The 20,490-nt window shown below is 49.2% G+C and overlaps 1 long non-coding RNA gene across 1 annotated transcript; it reads right to left on the bottom strand.

Moving 5' to 3' along the window:
* Positions 1-422: 422 nt before the first annotated feature.
* Positions 423-13,952, bottom strand: LOC149523807 (uncharacterized). The gene is made up of 5 exons (XR_016350436.1): positions 11,117-13,952; positions 10,684-10,845; positions 8,985-9,144; positions 3,959-4,121; positions 423-767 (listed from the first exon to the last, which is right to left on the bottom strand). It is a non-coding gene; the product is annotated as an uncharacterized LOC149523807 (long non-coding RNA).
* Between the last annotated feature and the right edge of the window lie 6,538 nt (positions 13,953-20,490).

A 20,490-nucleotide genomic window follows, 5' to 3' on the forward strand; every position in this document is an offset into this window, starting at 1 on the left:
GAACCCTGGACTCCTGTCTCTCAGGGTATGTCTACACTACCCCGCTAGTTCGAACTAGCGGGGTAATGTAGGCATACCGCACTTGCAAATGAAGCCCGGGATTTGAATTTCCCGGGCTTCATTTGCATAAGCGGGGAGCCGCCATTTTTAAAACCCCGCTGGTTCGAACCCCGTGCAGCGCGGCTACACGGGGCTCGAACTAGGTACTTCGGACTAGGATTCCTAGTCCGAACTACCGGTACACCTTGTTCCACGGGGTAGGTTCCACGAGGTGTACCGGTAGTTCGGAATAGGAATCCTAGTCCGAACTACCTAGTTCGAGCCCCGTGTAGCCGCGCTGCACGGGGTTCGAACCAGCGGGGTTTTAAAAATGGCGGCTCCCTGCTTATGCAAATGAAGCCCGGGAAAGTCAAATCCCGGGCTTCATTTGCAAGTGTGGTATGCCTACATTACCCTCCTAGTTCGAACTAGGAGGGTAGTGTAGACATACCGTCAGTCTTGTGCTCCCAGAGGAGAACACTGCCTCTAAAATTTGGCTCCAGTCATGGCAAGTGAATTTGCCCACTGTTCAAATACAATGTACACAAAGAAGCACAGAGCTGCCTTCAGGCTGAATCCCAGTCAACTTTCCTTTCCCAATAATATTTTCTCTAGCCCTTGTCAAAGAGAAGTGCAGTGTCTGTTTATCAGGCCTCCTGTTTTCATTTTCTCTCTTTGAGCTCCTTGAAGACAGAAACCTTGTCCATCTTAAGAGGAGGATGTGGCACCTGAAGGGGAGAACAGAATGTTTAAATCCCTAAAAAGAGCAGTCAAACCAACCGATTATGTTTTTATAGGACAATAATATAGTACATATTGAATAAAGGCTTTTATATGAAAGCTTGTAATGTCAGGAACTTGATGGTCAAGATGAGATAAGTGTAGAGACTGGGGTTACAAACCATCCATTGTCCAACTCAGGAAAAGACAATGACAGACCATTCAAGTTCATGGGAAGACACTGCAATATCCCAGCTATCATGTCAAAAGGGAATTTCCCCACTCTGAATAAATCATGAGTCACTGTCAGAGAAAAAATAAAAAGGAAAATGCCTTTTAGAAACAGGCTTGAGAATGAGACTTTTTATCCAGAACTGAACAGACAGATTGGAGCAAAAGGTTGTCGGTGAACACTGGTTCTCCCTATCCTAGGGCATAGGCTGGGAAACTGTTAGAAGGCAATAGGTAATTTGTCTGAGAAGAGGGATTTTATCCAGCATGGACATGTAAAACCTGAGGTTTTTGAGGTGCTGCTATATAGTTGCTCACCCTCACGATTTCATCTTTGACTCTGTTTTTTCTAGTTAATACACTTTTTGTTTATTTTTCTCCCCAACAGGTCTCTGGTGTGCAAACAGCTGGGAGAGTGTATGTGCAAAGTCAGCTGGTATCTGGGGTGCTGGTTCCAGGCCTACAAGGGTGGCAAACCAGACAGAAAGGATCAAGTGGCTGGTGCTTGAGAACTCAGAAAGGACAGAGGTGGGGAGGCTCTAGCCTGGAGCGGCTGCTGCAAAGATTAACTAAGTTTACTGGTCTGGGTGGGCTTAAAATGTCAGAGGGCAGGGGTGAAAGTAAAAGGGAGGACTTACAGATGCACTCGAAGCTGGTATGCTTGGTGGTGGGGGAGGAACTGGGCCCCTGAAAGGGGGAGGGGAGGCTCAGGCAGAAAGGGTGGTTCTGGGCAGACTCCCCCAGACAGCCCTTTGTGGATGCCGAGGCCTAGACAGCCAGGATCCCTCGGCCCTTTTAAACTGCTGAGCCCTGGGGCAGCTGCCACTTTTGCTTCCTCCCCATCAGAAGCCTTGCGGTAGGGTCCAGCAGTGTTGCCATGGCAGAGCTTAACCTCAGCTATGTGGGGGCAGGAACTGGCAGCCAGTTCCTACCATTATGCCATACCAGCTGTACTGGCCCGCTTTCACCTCTGATAGAGGGTAAATGCAGAGCTGCTATCGGAAGGAACACCAGAGCTTCCCTCAGCACTAAAGCCGCACAGAAAGTTTAAAAAAAAAAAATCTTGTAAGTCTGAAGCAAAAGAAGTGGCCTGTCCCTTGCCCCATCTCAGTCACAGGGAAGGGCCCGCCTGAGGTGTGCCCACTTTTACTGCCCTCGAGCAGTCAACTCGGGCATGCGATCGCACAGGAAGCCACAGATGCCCTTTACCTCTGGATAGGAACACAGGACTTGCCCCACTGACTCAGACCCATTTGCTCTTCTAGTCCAATGTCCTGGCTCTGACAGAGGCCAGTCCCAGATGGTTCAGAGGAAGGTGTCAGAACCCTAGCATGGGTAGATGTGGGATAATCCACCCCCCACGTTAGTTCTCATCCCAGTCCCTTCCAAGATGCTGCCATCTCCCCCTACGGCAGTCCCAACGCACACAAAGGCACATGCCTTCCAACATCCAGTTGTGTTCTGACGTCAGACCCCAAAGGGCTCCCCATCATGAATCCTCATTGGCAGCTCTTTGCTCATGCCACTTCTCTCCCTGTAGCTCTCTCTGCTCTTCAAAGCGATGAGTTGGGTTTTGATTATTTAGGGTGTTTTGTTGTATTTCTCCAAAGCTGGCTGGGGCCCTCAGTTTTCTATCCCATCCTGAAAGTCATTTCCTTTTGCTGTGGCCACTCTAATCAATTAGCTGCCTATAAATAGCCTCGCTGATTTCACTGTGACATCCTCAGTGCATTGTCACTGCCAACTTCCTTCTCTACCTGGGGAGCTGTTTTTTTCCACAGATCAGAAACAGTTCCAAGGGAGGTGAGGGGAGGGCCAGGGAGAGGGTGGAGTGGGCAGTCAGAGACCTGGTGTTCTGCTGAGTTTAATGGCTCCAATCTCCGGTGTTGTTTTCCACTACGTGCCAGGCCCCTCCCTTTCTCATGATGAAGGTATTTAGTGTGCAAAGCTGTTGCTGCCCTAAATCATTCATCATGCCACTAAATATCTGGACCAAATATCTTATTAAGTGCTAAGTGCCATAACTCCCTTATGAACAATTGTTTCCTGGCCTCAGAACTGCACACAGGCAAAGCCTCACCAAAAGATACAGAATACAAGACCCCTCCTATCAGTAAGGTGCTTGAGTTAGCATCCAACAATCTATGGGTGACCAGAGTGGGTGCACCTGGTAATTGGTGATGGGCCACTCTCACAAGGTTTGGGTGGCACTTGATAATGGGACTGCCAGACCAGGACAGACCCGTGGTCCAGGCAGTCCAGTGTCCTCTCTGCAAGAGTGGCCAGAACCAAATACTTATGGAGAAGATGCAAGAAACACCAGAGGAAGGCCACATCCTTATCTCTAATGGCTCAAGATTGGCTTAAATCTCAAAACATTACATTTTATATCCCTTCCAAATAGATTTTTTAGTACTATTAATTCTAAATATTCTTGTTATCCACAAAATTTCCCAATTCCTTGATTATCTTGGTAAATTCTTGGCCCCAAAGACACACTATGGAAATGAGTTCCGCTGTGTGAAAACCGATTTCCTTTTATCAGTTTCGGATGTGTCACTTTTCAGTTTCACTGAATATTCCCTTGTGCTTTTGTTGTTAGGAGACGGGGAGACCACAAGCTCCTAATCTACCTTCTCTAAACTTTAAAGTTGTGTATGGCCACTATCCGCTCCTTAGAATCCCACCATCAAGACCCTTCTCCGCCAAATCATAATGGCTGACTAAGCAGAGAGGCAGAGGAGATACCTGAGACTTACTTCATCTATTTATAAACAGAAGAATGCAAATGAATATTACATGCATTCTATTGTATCCCTCTCCCCTTACACTTTTTAGGTCCTAGTCTTTGTAACCTATTTGTGGCAAGGGCCATATTTTTGTATCTCTAGAGCACTCAGCACAATGGGCTTTGCAAGCCTGATTTGGCCCTCTAGCAGTATAAATATTAAATAATCATAATGCTTACTTGAACTTTGAGCCAAACTTCTTGCTTCTCTAGAACTGGAGCGGCAATCTCTCCTTTGCCATCTCCTTGGAATAGTTATGATGCATGCTTCTTGCTTTTATTCAGGCTAGAACGACCACAAAAACTGACCTTGTTCACAGTGGTTTGGCCCTTCCACTCCAAGCTGGAATCAAAAGTGAAACAGAATTAAAACAAAATAGTAACCGACTGGTGCCAAATTTCAAACGAGGCCCAGCTTGAGTTCTGGATGGTTTCTTAATAACAACACCTTACACTTCTATAGCCTCTTCTGATGGAAGCTATCAGCACACTTCACAAGCAGTTAATTAAACTTCACAGCGGTCTTTTCCCACAGGGGCAAAGGGAGGCACAGTGTACTGAAGAGATTCACTCAATCATACAGCTACTCAGAGACATAAAGAGAATCCAGGTGACCTGGTTCCATGCTTCAACCAACTGCCCTACCCTGTTTCCTTCTTTTTTAGCTTAACATGAAATGATGGGTTCAAGCGTCTCTAATGATTCCCCACCTTCAGAAAGTGCCCATGGGAGTGGGGGCAGGAGGGTCATTCCAGCCCAGCTGGGTTGGAGCATCCCCCCATCCCTACCTGTGGGGCTCCTGGTCCTGCCGTGGACCTGTCTGTGGCAGGCCCTCTGCAGGGCTGGAGCAGCCCCCTGCCGGTGGCAGGTGGGGAGCTGCTCCGTCTCCCATCAGTTAACCTTAACCAGTAAGCCTCTACAGTGTGCTCAGGTCAGCCTTGCCTATGGAATAACCCAGCGCTCCTGCAGCGAGTCAGATTTTGGCAGTTTTTATGGTTTGCCTCATTGGTACACGTAGCTAGGGCCAGTGTTCCCTGTAAAAGACATGGGGTCTTTTCAAGGCGATTTCTCTATTACCAGATCTCCCAAATGTGTCACAGATTCCCTGTGTTGCCAGTTTATCCACAAGAAGCAGTCACTTTGGGTATCAAGACAGTACTTCTTTACTCCTTGCCCGACTGTCAACTTTGACTGGTTTACATGTGAAACCCTTAAAAAACAACAAATAGTCCAACAGCACCTTAAAGACTAACAAAACACGTGTCCATGTTTTGTTAGTCTTTAAGGTGCTGCTAGACTATTTGTTGTTTTTTAAGGTTTTCCAGTGACAGACTAACTCGCCTACCCCCTGAAGCTTTTGGTTTATATGTGGGTAGATAAAGTCACCCAGTGCTGATATGCCCCTTTCATCAGCTGCGTGGTGCCATATGCCGGGCTACCCTCTGGCCAGTCCTTGAAACTGTATCTGGAATTCAAGTGCAAGTCCTGAGAACTCTCTTGCTAGCAGTGGAATCTGTGGCTTTGACAGCTGGATTCCAACGGAGATGATAAAATGCCAGGAATCACTGCAGGCAAATGGCCAGAGGTTCCATCCCAAACAATTTCAGTGCAGCATCTCTTCCACACTGAGACTGGGGCAGGTGGTAGCCAGAGATTTCACCCGCTAAATGCTCTGAGGGATCATTTTGCCAGAGTTAATCCCCACAGAGATAAAGTGAAGATGAGGGCTTCTTCTCCCCTCCCCCCAATTTGTGTTAATGGTGATTCTACATCTGACCTCTGGGCATGTAGGGTTTCCTGCCTCCTCCCTCTGGCCAGGAGATTACCGTCTGGTACTTAGAGAGTTTCCTTTCGCCCAGCTCCTTCCCATTGTTCTGGAGCCAGACAACAACTGGGTGCCTCAAGGTCACTTCACACCAACTGCAGGGTGGGTAATAATCTCCTCTCAGAGTAGCTGGGCAGAGGCCGAGAAACATCTTGCTCTGATGTTTACAGCTCCATGTTTGATCAGGGATCCTGGGAAACAACTCATTGCCTTTCCCAGGAGGGAGAGAGGCATGTTGACCTCGTGCTCAAAGCACTGGGAGTAAGGAAATCCTGAGCATTAACCCCCAGCTCTGGCACTGACTCTCTGCATGGGCTCCAGCCCTCTCTTAGCCTTCCTGCAGGCCACAATCACACCTGGAGTAAGGAGGGCAGTGGAAGCTGAGGTTTCTGACACCAGAGCTTTATCTGAGCCTTGGTTCTGTCTCCCCACTGTCACATGAGGAGGAAGATGCTTACACAGGGGCTGAGAGAGACGTGAACAGAACAGCTCAAGTGCAAAGTATGAAGATACCCTGGTGCTGGGATTCTCAGACTTCATTGCACTGTGACCCTCTACTGACAACAAAAATTACTCCATGACCCCAGGAGTGGTGACCGAAGGCTGAGCCTGCCCTGGGTTCGTGAGAGGAGGGTAAAGCTTAAGCCCCACTGCTCTGGACAAAGGGGCCAAACCTGAAGCTCAAGAACAGAGGAGCAAACAGACTTGCCAGGCCTCTAGGTAAAGTGTGTGTGTGTGGGCAGCTCCAAGCACCTGGAAGGGGACGGGCTAGGGCAGCCTGCCCGGAGAGCACCCCACCCCGGCAGCCCCTAGAGCCACCAGGAGTGTGCCATGTGGGGCTCTGGCAGCAATTTAGAGGGCCAGGGGCTCCAGTCAACACCAGTGTTGTAGGCCTGCAACCTGAACCCTGCTGCCCAGGTTGAAGCCCTCAGGCTTTGGCTTTGGCTCTGGGCAGTGGGGCTTAGGCTTCAGCCCCAGGCCTCAGCAAATCTAAGCCAGCCCTGGTGATCCCATTCAAAGGGGATCCTGACCCACATTTTAAGAATCCCTGTAAATCTAGTGGAAGGTGCCCCGGCTCACACTGCCCTGGGTTTGGTCCCCATACCAACAAGTAAAAGGAGCAAGACATTCCGCCTCCCCCGCCGCCGCTTTTACTCATTCTGGTCATTACCTCTTGCAAAGTGTTTTCCCTCAGACTCTGCTAGAGCAGGGCAGGGCTTCTCAACCTTCTTCCTTCTGAGCCTCTCTCCCCCGCCCCCTGCTTTAAGAACTCCTGGCCCACCTGTACCACAACAACTCTTCTGCCTATCCAGTAGATTAAAAGTCATATTAAAGTGACCGCACACACATAGGCTACGTCTAGACTAGCATGATTTTCTGCAAATGCTTTTAACGGAAAAGCTTTTCTGTTAAAAGCATTTGTGGAAAAGAGCATCTAGGTTGGCACGGATGCTTTTGCGCAAAAGCATCCATGGCCAATCTAGACGTGCTTTTGCGCAAAAAAGCCCCGATTGCCATTTTTGCGATCGGGGCTTTTTTGCGCAAAACAAATCTGAGCTGTCGACACTGGCCCTTTTGCGCAAAAGCTTTTGCGCAAAAGGACTTTTGCCCGAATGGGAGCAGCATAGTATTTCCGCAAGAAGCACTGATTTCTTACATGAGATCGTCAGTGTTCTTGCGGAAATTCAAGTGGCCAGTGTAGACAGCTGGCAAGTTTTTCCACAAATGCAGCTGCTTTTGCGGAAAAACTTGCCAGTCTAGACACAGCCATAGAGTAAAGCAAAGGCAAAGATAGGTACAAAAACATTCAAACTGCATACGATTTGTGTGTTACTTATACATTGTGAAACTTGTTGCTGGTGAGGGGTGGGGGGCTGGGGAAAAGGGAGAAATTGCTCTGGGAATTCAAAGGGGCCTAGGGCTCCCAGATGCTTCTACTGCAGCCGTGGTAGTGGTGGCGGCTGGAGTCCCGGCCCTTTAAATCACTGCCGGAGCAGCACACTGAACACTCTGCATGGCTCTGAAAGCTAGGGGGTTCACCGTGGTCCAGGCAGCACTGAGGGCTGGCTGCCCTGGCCTGCCCCTTCTGCCTGAGGACCTGCCCCTTTCACAGGCACAGATCTGCCTCCACACACACATTGCTTGGGGGCTGCGATGATTCTTGGCCCTGCTTGTGCTGACCCCCACGCTGGGTGGCTTGCTGAGGTGAGTTAGAGGGTGGAGGTGGGGCTGTCTCTCTGAGCCCCACCACTCAGGGTGGAAGACCAAGCCCAAGCCTCACCCTGCGACCAGGGGGTTGAAGCCCGGTTTCTTCTGACAGACCCCTGGTGAATGGCTGTGCTTCTGGGCCACGCAGCTGCTCTAGTAGAACAACATGCTGATGCATGAGGGATCTGACCCCAGGGAAAAAGAGAAACTGAGGAGGGCTGGGCAGAGAAGGGGCACCTCACCTCATTGCTTGGTACCGGGAGTGGCGCAGAAAGATGCTGTCTTTAGGACAAGGAAGGATTAGCAGGTGGCATTGGTGGGAGAAGACTGAAACAAGTATGTGACAGGGCAGACAGGTCCCCTCTTCCCCCGGCACTGAAGGGCGGGAAGTAGCCCAGGCCCAGCTGGCTGAGAAGGCCCTGCCCATCCAGCCCTGCTGGGCATGCTCCCAGCAGAGCCCGAAATATGAAAGCAGAGAGGGCCCGGCAGTGCAGGAGGCAGGTGGAGGTGAGATCGCATCCCCCCCCCCCCCCCCCGTGTTTCTGCAGCAGCCGTCACCACTGCCTGGGAGACAGGAGCACCTGCAACCCCAGCGCCAGCCCCGACAAGGACCGGTCCGGGAGGCCAGCAGACTACGGGGGTATCAGGGCGTGGCAGGAAGCAGCCCAGGGCACAGGACTGATAGAGCGGCTCGGTGCGTAGCGGCCGGATTCCCCACCGAGCAGGCAGGAGCAATAGTCTCTGCCTAAAGGGCCCTGGGCTGGGACTCGGTGGAGAGGGAGGGCCCGGGTCCCCCTACCACCCTTTTCCCTGCCCTGGACAATCAACCCCCTGGTCAGGAGAGGCTTTTCTTGTGACTAGACCTCAAGGGCTGTATATACCCTGACAGAGGGACCTGAACTTTGTGATGAGGCCACAGGGACCGTATATACCCAGATAGGGGGACATGCACTTTGGGGCTAGGCTTTAATGTACGTATGTAGCTTAACACTGGAGAAGGGTGGTTTTGGGTAGGACCACAAAGGCCGTGCATTCCTGGGGGGGAGGGGGAAACGTGCCCCTTGACAAAGTGGAACAACTTGGGGGAATCCTGGAACCCCCTTACAGGTCTCTGAACCCTAGCGTGCAGTGGGAATGCCTGCCTGTGGTGATGGCATGGGCTTCTCCACTCACCTTGTTTCCTGGTAGTATATTTAGCTGGATATTCCATTGCTAGTCTCATGTGCTGACAGCTGCACACACCCAAACGCTGCTCATGGAAAGTCTGAATTTTAGCAATGTTCCACTCCTGAGAGGGAATCCAGAGAGTGCAGTCTCTTTTTCCAAGGCCTGACTATGAAAAACAACAAACATGGCAGGCCCCATGTATGAAGAAAGCTTTCCACTGCTCGTGAAACACACTTAACATCTCATCACAGGCAGCAAAGAGGCTATTTAGAGTCCATGTGAAAGTGAGGGGCTGACAGTCCTGGCAAGAGATGCGTGTAGTACACACAGTTTCTATGCAAGATTCCCACACATAGCTCTGCCAATGTGCTTTGTGGATGACCTATATCATCCCCTGCTCTTCCAGTCCTGGCCTTTCCCCAAATAGCTCTGCTAATGCACATTAGCCATGACCTGCAGCACTCTCTGCTATTTTAGCCCTGATCTTGCCCACAATAGCTCTGTCAATGCCCCTTAAGCCTGAGTTCCCTGTAAGCTGAGCGCTTGGGCAGCTACCCAGGAGATTCACCCAGGAGAGATTCAAATGCTTGAATCGTAGTTCTACCACTGTGCTCCTGCTCTAATTTACTGTCCTCCCAGCTATTCCAGTCCTGAGCACGTTGCAGGGCCATGGACTCTGATTCCAAGGCCAGAAGAGACCACTCCGATCATCCAGTCTGGCTTTCCATACAGCACAGGCCAAAGAACTTCCCCAAATCAAATCTTAGAGCAGATCTTGCAGAAAAACAGCCACTCTCAATTTTAATATTGCCCATGCTGTGGAACCCACCATACCCCTGAGAAAATTTTTCCAGTGGTTTTAATTACCCTCATTGCTAAGCATTTAAACGTGCTTTCCAGTCTGAATTTGTCTGGTTTCAGCTCCCAACCATTGGAAGCAGTCCACTCCAAGACAAGGTACAATATTGTTTTCGAGTTTGCATTGCATTGCTTTGCTGCTAGAGATATGATCCTTTATTTAGTGCTGCACTGTGTTTATGATGCAGCACCAATGTTCTCTTTAATTTTTTCCATCCATGTGCAGAATAAATTTTGTTATGTGCACTGAGGCATATGCAGATGTGTACTACCAATAGAAACACATGCTGCTGGCTATGGGACATTGTGGATGCTATTCTAATCAGCTAGGAGGCATTTGAATCGCTCCTGGGCGGTGTCCCAAGCCCCTTGCTTATGGAGAACACTGCCCATCACAGACAGCATCCAGGGGAGGATACACTGTGCAGTGGATATTTTGGCACGGACACAAACTGGTTAAACTTCAGTTCCAATCCAGCCCATATGGTAGTGAACAACAGACATTCCCGTCTGATGGCTGTACAGAGGCATCTGTGACATGAGTTGGGTGGGGTCTCATATCCAATTCCAAGAGGACAGGGGTCCAAGTCTCCCTGCTGATCAGCTCAGCAGAGAAGCCCAAGATTGAAGTCCCCTCCAGTGCAAGAGCTGGGGAAGACTGGATGAGACAGACAGGCGGGACAGGGAAAGGGAGGAAAGAGAGGAGGGAGATATTTGCACGGCTATTGCTCATGTTATGGGTGTCCTGTTGGGACAGATTTTCACTCTCCAAGGCTGTCAGTGCCGCACCTGTCTCCTGAATGATACTTTCACCTGCTCCCCTGCAGTCATTGAGACAAATCATTACCTCAGTATCACCAACTCCCACAGCTTTGTCTCAAGTCTTGTGATACTTGGTGCTTTTCTTAAAGCCTCAGCTCCTGGAGTCCCGTGATGACATGAGACGCTCAGCTTGCTTACATTCTCTTTTTAAAGTAGGTTTCTAGCTTTCCTACCTGCAGAGAGAAGCCTGAAAAACAAACTAAAATGGATCAAATCAGAAGGCAACGAAAAATAACCCCCAACTTATTATTTGTAAAGTTCGTTTTAAGCCAATCTCATAATTCTGGAGGCCTGATTCCGAATGTTCAAAGGCTTAAGGTTGGTAACACAGTTTTGCAAGGGGATTAGTTTTCTCCTGCCCCTAGAGAAAATGGAAATTTACCCCTGAATAGATGCTCAAAATGGAAATATCAAATGTAACAGCAGTGGCAAAGATGGGCAAAGCTGAGTCCACCTACCGGGCTACTGGAGGGGCCAATACAGATGTGACTGTTGCTGCTTCAGGGAGGAGGCTGGCTGCAGGTGAAAGGGATCTTTTGGTGGATGGCCAATGATAATCCAGCCCCACCAGGGTATATTTCCCAAGAAGCCCAAAGGGTTCTTGATCAACCCTTGCAGGCCCACTCTCCCCAGCCATGGCCAGCTTTACACACGTTTCCACACAGCTGGAGGGAAACCCCAGCTGCAGTCCTAAAAAATAACAAATAATAAAAGTGGCTGTGAGCTACAGCGGGGCTGGCAGGAAACATTCCCAGTAGCACCTGCTTCCTGAGTGCGACATTTATTTGATCCCCTGGCACCATCTGGGCCATGCCCCACTCTTTGTTTTCATTAAGAGTTTAGAAAAACAATTCAGCTTTGACTAATTGCTCTTTAAGGCATTAGACTTACCCTGTCTCCTCCCCCCAACTTCCTCTCCCACCCCATTATCCTCATTTGATGCCCTTTCCCATTTCCCCCTTTTCTGTCTCTTTGCTCCTCCCACCTGCTGTTCCCCAGGACACACAAAATCCTCTGAGCTTTCATTTCCTGAGAAGCCCCCTTATGCCTCCAAACCAGCTAGCCAAGAAGAGCAGGGCTGTAGGGTCTCTATAAACTTAAACATAAGAGATTTCTCTGAATTCCAGGATGGTCCCTTCCCTGCCCTTGAAGTCAGCGGCAGCACAAAAGCACCAGCCTATTACAACATGTCACAACATGTCAGATGAATCACAATATGTCGTGGCTCAACAAGGAGTTATTGCTGTGGGTGGGGAGCAATCAGAGGTCAATGTTAATTTACTGCTGAGTCTCTATACAACTGGGCATGGCCCCAGAAGCATTTTGCTTTGGGAACAAACTGATATTACTACATAGTGCTGGAAAGGGAGCCATTCACTCATGATCCACAGCTGATTTTTGGGTCCACATCATCTTCCCTGGAAAATAAGTGAGGAGCTAGAAGCCTTAATTAGCAGCCTGCAATCTTTGCAGTGGCCGAGAGTTGGTGGTGCAATTGTTAATCCTTGGGACTTGTGTGATCCCCATATCCTCACCTGATGGGTTTAGCAGGATCAACCACAAAGACAAAGAAGCAGAGGAATTCCGGCTGCCTGTTGACATTTATTGTGAATACTTTGCAATGGCAGTATCCCTCCCTAATTACCCCAGCATGTGGATCTACAGACAATTCATGCTCATGTAATTAGCAGATTGCAAATGGCATTTTCCCTCTTGGGCTTTGGAACCTCAGTGCAATATTGATAGTGTCTCTCCCTTTTGCACATCAGTAGCCCCTTCTGCCTGAGATCTCAAAACACCATTTAGCATTTCTACTCCCACTTTCCAATCCAAAAAGAGACAGTGGCCCTGTGTCCTTGCTCATTCCTAACAGTCACTTCCTGCTGCATGATCCCTGTGACTATTTGGAGCACAGGGACTGCTGGGGAGCTGGGATTTCCTTCCCTGGAAACACAGCAGGCTCAGCTTTTCTGTTTTCTCATAGAGGCCTGTGTAACTAATTACCGTTCTGTTTACACCACATGATACGTGCCCACAGCTAAACAGACATGAAAGCGCTGCTTTTCTCAGTCCTGGAATCAGAGTCAGGCATGCAGTGGCATAGGTTAACCATCACAGCGAATAATGTTATACCTTCTTCTGGGCACAGGGTCCCGTTTGGATTCCAGACTTCTCTGTGTGCCACCACTGCCTACATCTGGGGCCTGGTGTCCCAGCTTTCCAGTGGAAGAGAAATGCAAGCTCTGGGCAATGTTCCCTCTAATTTTTTCCATCTGTATGCAGAATAAATTTTGTTACGTGCACCACCAGTAGAATCATGTGCTGCCAGCTGTGGTTGCTCTGCTAATCAGCTGGGCAGCATTTGATGCTTCCCTTGTGACTATTTAACAAAAGGAAAAAGCACAAATTTCAAGACTGACTCTCCAAGCCAAGCCTTCCCTCACTGGCCACTTTCAGCTTTCCTGTCTCCCACAAGGCCTGCATTGTCAGATCTGGCAATTTCGGAGTTTCAACACATAAAGCTGAACAAAACAAGTGAGAGCTCCCTGAAATACAACAGCCACATGAGCAGTCAATAGCACAGGGTCTATGAGAGCAGATTGTGCCCGACAAACTAGAGAGCATTTTTCAGTCTAAGTGTAAAAGTTAGTGAGTGGCTGAGTACAGCCATTGGATTGGTTTGGAATTAGAAAAAATTAGATCAAAATAGACTTGAAAATGACATCTTGCAACAGAGTGAATGCTGGGTTGGGCTCATAAGGAGAGAGTGATTATTTTGAATGAAGCTGGGATGGAGCCTCCAGTGGGGTCCCTCACAAGGCAGTGCAGAGTCCAAGTTTGTTTACCTACCTTCATTCATGACCTGGAAGAGAAAGTGAATGGTACATTGACAAAGTACATGAAGCAAAGGTGAGTTCCAGAAATGCAGGCAGAAGGAGAGAGAAATTGCAGGAAGTAGCCAAATCAGACTGAACCTGAAGAATTCAAGAGACTTCAGGTGCTGGAAAAATATTCCAAAGCACAGATATGTAGTGGGAGGAAAGTGTTTGGGAAGCCCTGTGATATATCAGACTGCTAGACACCAAAAATCATGGACGGAACAGAGACACGAGCTTTATGGCTTATTACAATTTTCTGTGACCCACTCACCTCTTCTTTTTGCCCTATGACTGCAGAGATGTTAATGGGTCAATTTACCTTGAATGATTCCTTACATTCAAACTACTTACATCGAACTGTGTGTTGCACCTTGCATTTTGCTGTGACACTGGGGGTACATCTAGACTACATGGCTCCGTCAACGGAGCCATGTAGATTTGTTTGTTCGGCAAAGGGAAATAAAGCCGCGATTTAAATAATCGCGGCTTCATTTAAATTTAAATGACTGCCCCGCTCTGCTGATCAGCTGTTTGTCGGCAGATCAGGGCAGTCTGGACGCTCCCTTGTCGACATGAAAGCCCTTTATCGACTTCCCCGGTAAACCTCATCCTACGAGGCATAACAGGGAGGTCGATAAAGGGCTTTCAGGTCAGCGCGGGAGCGTCCAGACTAGCACACTGAGCCGGCAAACAGCTGATCAGCTGTTTGTCAGCTCAGCGTGGCAGCCATTTAAATTTAAATGAAGCTGCGATTATTTAAATCGTGGCTTCATTTCCCTCTGCTGATCAGCCTAATCTACACAGTTTAGACACACCCTGGGATTTCATGCCCAGCCCTGAAGAAGAGCTCTGTGTGGCTTGAAAGCATGTCTCTCTCACCATCAGTGAAAGATATTACCTTATCTGCCGTGTCTGTGTAATATATCAGGGTGCAAGAGAGGGCAGTAAAGTAGACAGGGGCTTAAAATGCATTTGGGATACAGAGAGCAGCCAAAAATAGCCAGCGTGGGACAGGACAGGAGGGCTTGAAACAGGCTATATTTTCAGATGTGGTGTATGCTGTGGATGTGAGCAGAAGTGAGGAGAAGTGCCCCCCTCCCCTCCCTGTCAGCAGGCCTGCAATGAGTAGACTCTGGAATACCTTCCAGGGAAAGTTTCTGAAGTAGAACCTGTCGGTCAAATTCTCTGAAGAAACACAGTTTCTCTGCCATGTGGACTTCCTGGGACCCAGGATTCCAGGCTCTTAGGCTCCACAATTTTGGGGTAGCTCTGCCATGCAGGGATCCCAGGCTTCTGACGTCTCCAGCCCGGATGCAGTCTACATGGCAGGGCTGGCCTGGTGCTGCAGATCCCAGGAACCATGGCAGCTGCTGAGTAAAACTGACGCTCTTGTTAGTTTCACCTCTACAACCAAATGTCAGCTTTACTCAGCAGCTGCTGATCTTGGGAGCAAATTTATTTCAAAATTTCCAGGTTGTAATAAATTTTGGTTTCACTCTGATCTGGAACAAAACCAGATTCCAAAACTGATCCTAAACCAGAAACTACAAGTCTCAGCCAGCAGGAGTGTGATGCCCCATACCACTGAATATTCAGAAGTTGGCCTGATAAAGCACTCAGGAATGTTCTGCTGGGGAGAAGCCAGTCTGGTGGCAGGGGAATGGAGATGAGTTCATTGGATGATTTTGTCTCTAGCACGTATGAATCACCACAATAGCTGTACTACTTAGTACTTCATGAAGGTCACCACACAATCACCGTCCTAGTTTAAATACAGACAAGCCATCTGCCATTTCATTTAGGAGTAGGGTTTTGGCTGCATGTCTGTTCATCTCTGCATAATGAGCTTCCTGTTCACACCTAGCAATCAAGCTACGCAGAGGAAGGGATGTGGTCTACAAGAGAGGAATTAGTCTAACTCTAATGGCTAGAGCACAAAAGGACCAGGGCTTAGAAAATCTGGGTTCTATTCCTGGCTCTGATGTTGACCTTGGGAAAGTCACTTCACTGCTCCTATCTCAGTTTCCCTAGTGGAGCTTTATCCCACCTGCGCTGAGGAGTGAACGTCACTGAATAAAACGTAGTTCCCATAAATCCTCACACACACTTCCTTACTGGAAGCCAGATGGTGCTTTAAAGCTCCAGGACTGCACATACAATACAGAGCTTTCTGATCCGGTGACCATCACTTCATCTGACACACTCACAGACCGACTAGCTCAGTTTCTGTCTCCACTCATCTCCCCTTCAGCTGAGCAACAGCTCTGCTGACCCTCTGCAGAGCACTGAGGGTTCTTGCCCCCTTCCCCTCCCAGTTTGAATCTTCATGCTTGAAAGGGGGTCGGCTTTCTCTTCCCGAATGTACAGCCCTTTCCCCTCCGTCCTGCACGGTGAAGGAGTCGCTCTTCAGAGCTGCCGGGTCAGCAGAAAGACTCTGCAAAGCCAGAGGTATTCCAGGCATGCTGCAGGAAGAGTGACTCGGGTTTCCAAGGCTTAGGAATGTGGCTGCAGCCTTGCTGGCTTTGGCTTCTCTGGCGCTCGCTTCCTGAAGCATCGATGCACACTTCCTGCCTCAGTTCCTGTCTCCCCCATGCACACCCATGCTCCTTTCTGGAGCCAGGGCCTGGAGTTTACTGGAAACTCCAATTGCTCCCCAAAGCATCCATCATTGCAGCCAAGGTTTCCACTTGGCAGTTGGCTTCCATAGCCCTGGGAGGGGGCAGGGGAGGCTCTTGTTTCACACTCCCTATTGTAAGGAGTTTCTATCACTATTGTAAGGAAGCAAAATACAGGACTATGTAGCAAGGATTTGTTTTCTGTTTTAAATATAAAAGGAGTGAACAACTCTCTCTCTCTCACACATACACTTTCTCTCACAGATCATCAGATCTCAAAGACAGCCAAGGGAAACTGATTACAGATCTTATCTGCCTCTTTTGACTATCCAGCCTTTAGGTACAGGCAGTCCCCGGGTTACGTACAAGATAGGGACTGTAGGTTGGTTCTTAAGTTGAATCTGTATATAAGTCGGAACTGGCGTCAGCCGCTGCTGAAACTGATCAGTTTCAACCGCGGCTGAATCTGGACGCCAGTTCTGACTTACATACAGATTCAACTTAAGAAACCCAGGTGTCCCCAAGTCAGCTGCTGCTGAAACTGATCAGCGGCTGATTCCAGGAAGCCTGGGGCAGAGCAACTCTGCCTCGGGCTTCCTGTAGTCAGCCGCTGGTCAGTTTCAGCAGCGGCTGACTTGGGGACGCCTGGGGCAGAGCAGCTGGGGTGCTGCTGGGTTGCTCCAGTAGCGCGGCTCCTCGGCGCTACTGGAGCAACCCAGCAGCACTCCAGCTGCTCTGCCCCAGGCGTCCTGATTCAGCCACTGTTGAAACTGACCAGCAGCGGCTGAATCAGGACGCCTGGGGCAGAGCAGCTGGGGTGCTTCCGGGTTGGTCCGGAGTGGGGCTGCGGGACCAACCCGGCAACCCCCAGCTGCTCTACCCCAGAGGTAGGCAAGAAAAGCCTGGTCTGCTGGGGGGGGCACTAGCTGCACCCCCCCCCCCCAGCAGACCAGGGAGACGGGGGTAGCGGGACCGCCCAAGTCCTCCACGGCTTTGCTCCGTCTCCCTGGTCTGCTGACCTGGGAGACGCAGAGCAAAGCCACAGAGCACGCGGGCAGCGGGACAGTCCAGGCGCGCCGCGGCTGTCCCACTGCTGGCGTGCTCCGAGGCTTTGCTTCCCATATCCCTGGTCTGCTGGTCAGACCAGGGAGTCAGGGAGCAAAGCTGCAGAGCACACCCGCAGGGGGACAGCCCAAGCGCGCCTGGGCTGTCCCGCTGCGGGCGTGCTCCAAGGCTTTGCTCCCCGTCTCCCTGTAGACCAGGGAGATGGGGAGCAGCTTTTCTCGCCCCGGAGGACGGGGGCGGCAGACCGCGGTGCATCTGGGCGTCCCGCCACTCCCGTCCTCCGGGGCGAGAAAAGCCCCGTTCGTAACTGCGGATCCGACATAAGTCTGATCCGTGTAACTAGGCGACTGCCTGTACTTAGAAACTATTTGTTTTTCCTATTACATTCCACTTTGGCTTTCCCCTTGATATATTTTTTACCCACTGCCTCTTCTTGTGTCCCCTCCCTTTTCCCCTATTTATTTTGGTCCTGGACATCCAACACTCTGGTCATCTGAAGAAGTGGGCTGTGCCCACGAAAGCTCATGATACCATCTACATGTTTTGTTAGTCTTTAAAGTGCTACCAAACTATTCGTTGTTTTTTAAGTTTATCCTGTACAGACTAACTCGGCCACCCCCTGAAGCTTAGATCTATGAGGGTGCTTCAGAGGCAAGTTCCTTCAGCTTATGCCTGGCATGTGAGAACACATGGGAGAGGGGCAAAGAGACTTAATGCTGCTACTAAGCAGTGGGCAGAGGAAACCATTTGCATTTAGGGCCACTGCACAGTGGGAGCTAATACCAGACTTGCTAAATATCCAAGATTGGCCAAGGCACCTTTGAAGCTGTTGGGAGTTCTTGAGTCTAGTTTTTATAGAGTTGTTCTGGGTTTTGCATGGATAAAATTAACCTCAACAAACTGAAGTTAGTGGAAATGCTAATGCAGGGGTGGCCAACCCATTAAACAAAGAGAGCCAAAACAGCGGTGGAAAAAATGTGAAGAGCTGCACCAGAAGTGTTGAGCCAAAAAAAAAAAAAAAAAGACACTGCCCCTTTAAAAATCACAGGCTTAGGCTTTTTGGCCATATCAGGCTCCCGTCAGCCATGCTAGGGCATGGCTTCCTCAGCTGGGCCTTCACCAATTGCCCACGCCTATGGCTATGAAATTTGCCATAACGGATGGTGAATTTGTTAGGGCCCTGGCCATTGGACAGTTATTACCACTGTGGTGACAGTGGAACCAGTCACTTCATCACGAAACACAAAGTATCCCAATTCCTAGCCAGCACAGAGGGGAGAAATCAAATCAATTTCACTTAAACTATATCTCAGCTGGATGGGCAGAAATATCTTGCACCATGTGAGGCAACCAGCAATGCTTCAAATCTCCCCAGAGACAATCCATCAAAGCTGTTCCTGTTCAGACCCAGATAAAATCTGACCGAGATGTTTCTAACAATAAGCTGGGGTGATTACAAAGCAGCCACCCCGCGCCTGCTAAGCTGGTAAAGCTTGACTTGGAGTTCTGTTATAGACATGTACTTGTAGGTACATTGCTCGGGTCCCAGTGCGACCCCACCAGCTGTTTGTGGGTGATTCCAAGTCAGAGATCCATGCAACTCACTCAGGACATAGCCAAATTCCAGACTCATAAAATAGTCCAGATGAAAGGTGAGAATGAAATGGGGCCCATTCTCCTCTCCCATGGACATCACCAATCCTGAAATGCAATCAATGTCACTGGAACTGACTGGGCAGCAAAAGCAGGAGACAGCAGCTGCCTATGGCTAAATAGCTTGAGGGTCCTCTTTGGCTCTTGGCAAGAACCATGCAACTGCTTTGACTTCTGAGGCTGCACGTCAGTAAGAGCAGAATCCAGCCCTCACTAACTGACAGCGAGAAGAAAGAAAATGCAGAGAAATAAACAGTAACACTTGAGATGTGGATTTTTGAAGTCTTTTTGTATAGGTGCTTGGCAGGCCCAGTTAATGTCACATCGTGGCAACACGCAGGTAACACATATGAGCAGCATCTGTAAAACATTTCACATAGTGGGAGGCCAGGCATGACTCCTTCCCTGCTCCACTGAGGACAGGAATTTGCTACTCCCTCCACTTGCCTCCCCTCCCTCAACAGATTTACACCAGTGTATCCACACCCATACTGATGAGTTACGCTGTCAATCAGGAGCAAGTGAGAGATTTGTGCTCCTGATGTCATGCAGCGACTCCATTATAGCCAATGGCGAGCAAAGGATTTAATCTGCAGATAAAACTGTTTGAAGACATCACACTGGCCATTCCTTGGAGCAGCCATCACTAAAAAAGAGCACCCTTTTCCCCACACCTTAGCATTCCAAGGACATGACAAGTCCTGTGGCTTCACACTTAGTGGAAAATTAAAAAACAACCACAGTGACAACACTAACCCAAAGCTACGATGTGCAATAAGTAGCACAAGGACCAAAATGCCCTTTAAACAGATTTTTTAATCTCCTCTCCCCTCCATTCATAATATCGCCTTTATTATTTTCTGATTTGGTGGCTGATTCTTACGCGTGTAATGGATGCTGACAGCGAAGTAATGGAACGGTGGCAATTTCATCTCTGTAGACCCCACAGGATTTAATATGTCTGCAGAGACTGAAAGAAGCAAAAGGTGACTACAGAGGCGTGGGTGTTCTGGAGAAGGACTTGCCATATAATAAACTGCAATAAAGCCACTGTGATAAACAGTCTGACATGCAAAGTGGGTCTCTGGGATTTTCAGGTATAGGTCAGTAGCTTCCTTTGACATAAAGTCCTTGCCTAACATTGTAGGTGTCGCCAACTTGTCTTTGCAGATTTAAAGATCAGGTTCCAATTGGTGAGGTATGTGTTAACTGAGTGAGAGTCAATAGGAATGATGGGCTTCCCAGTCCCATATCTCATCTCTCCCCTTATCGGTGTCCATGGATGACTTCAGCCAAAGAAAGGCCACTTAGAACTGCACCTCCTGGCATGGGCTAGACCCAGTCTCCACAAATCCCTATGTTCTGGCTAGCCTTGAAGAAGGCAGACTCCTTTCCCTGGTGGACACTGAGGGGGTTTGCCGTTCCCCAGAGCTGCACTCTGGTGAAACACTTTTACAGCAGCTCTCCATTCACGCCCAATCAGCAAGACCCAAAGAAGTGCACAGCTAACTTCTCCCTCCTTGGCAGGGGGACTATGCTCCTGGGGCACTTTGTGAGCAGACCTAAAGCTCCTTGCACTAATAGTCCAGCATCCCATCTGGCTCCCTGGTTATTTAACAG

This window comes from Pelodiscus sinensis, chromosome 11, assembly GCF_052426305.1.
Source record: "Pelodiscus sinensis isolate ZL-2025 chromosome 11, ASM5242630v1, whole genome shotgun sequence".
In the NCBI taxonomy this organism is placed as follows: domain Eukaryota; kingdom Metazoa; phylum Chordata; order Testudines; family Trionychidae; genus Pelodiscus; species Pelodiscus sinensis.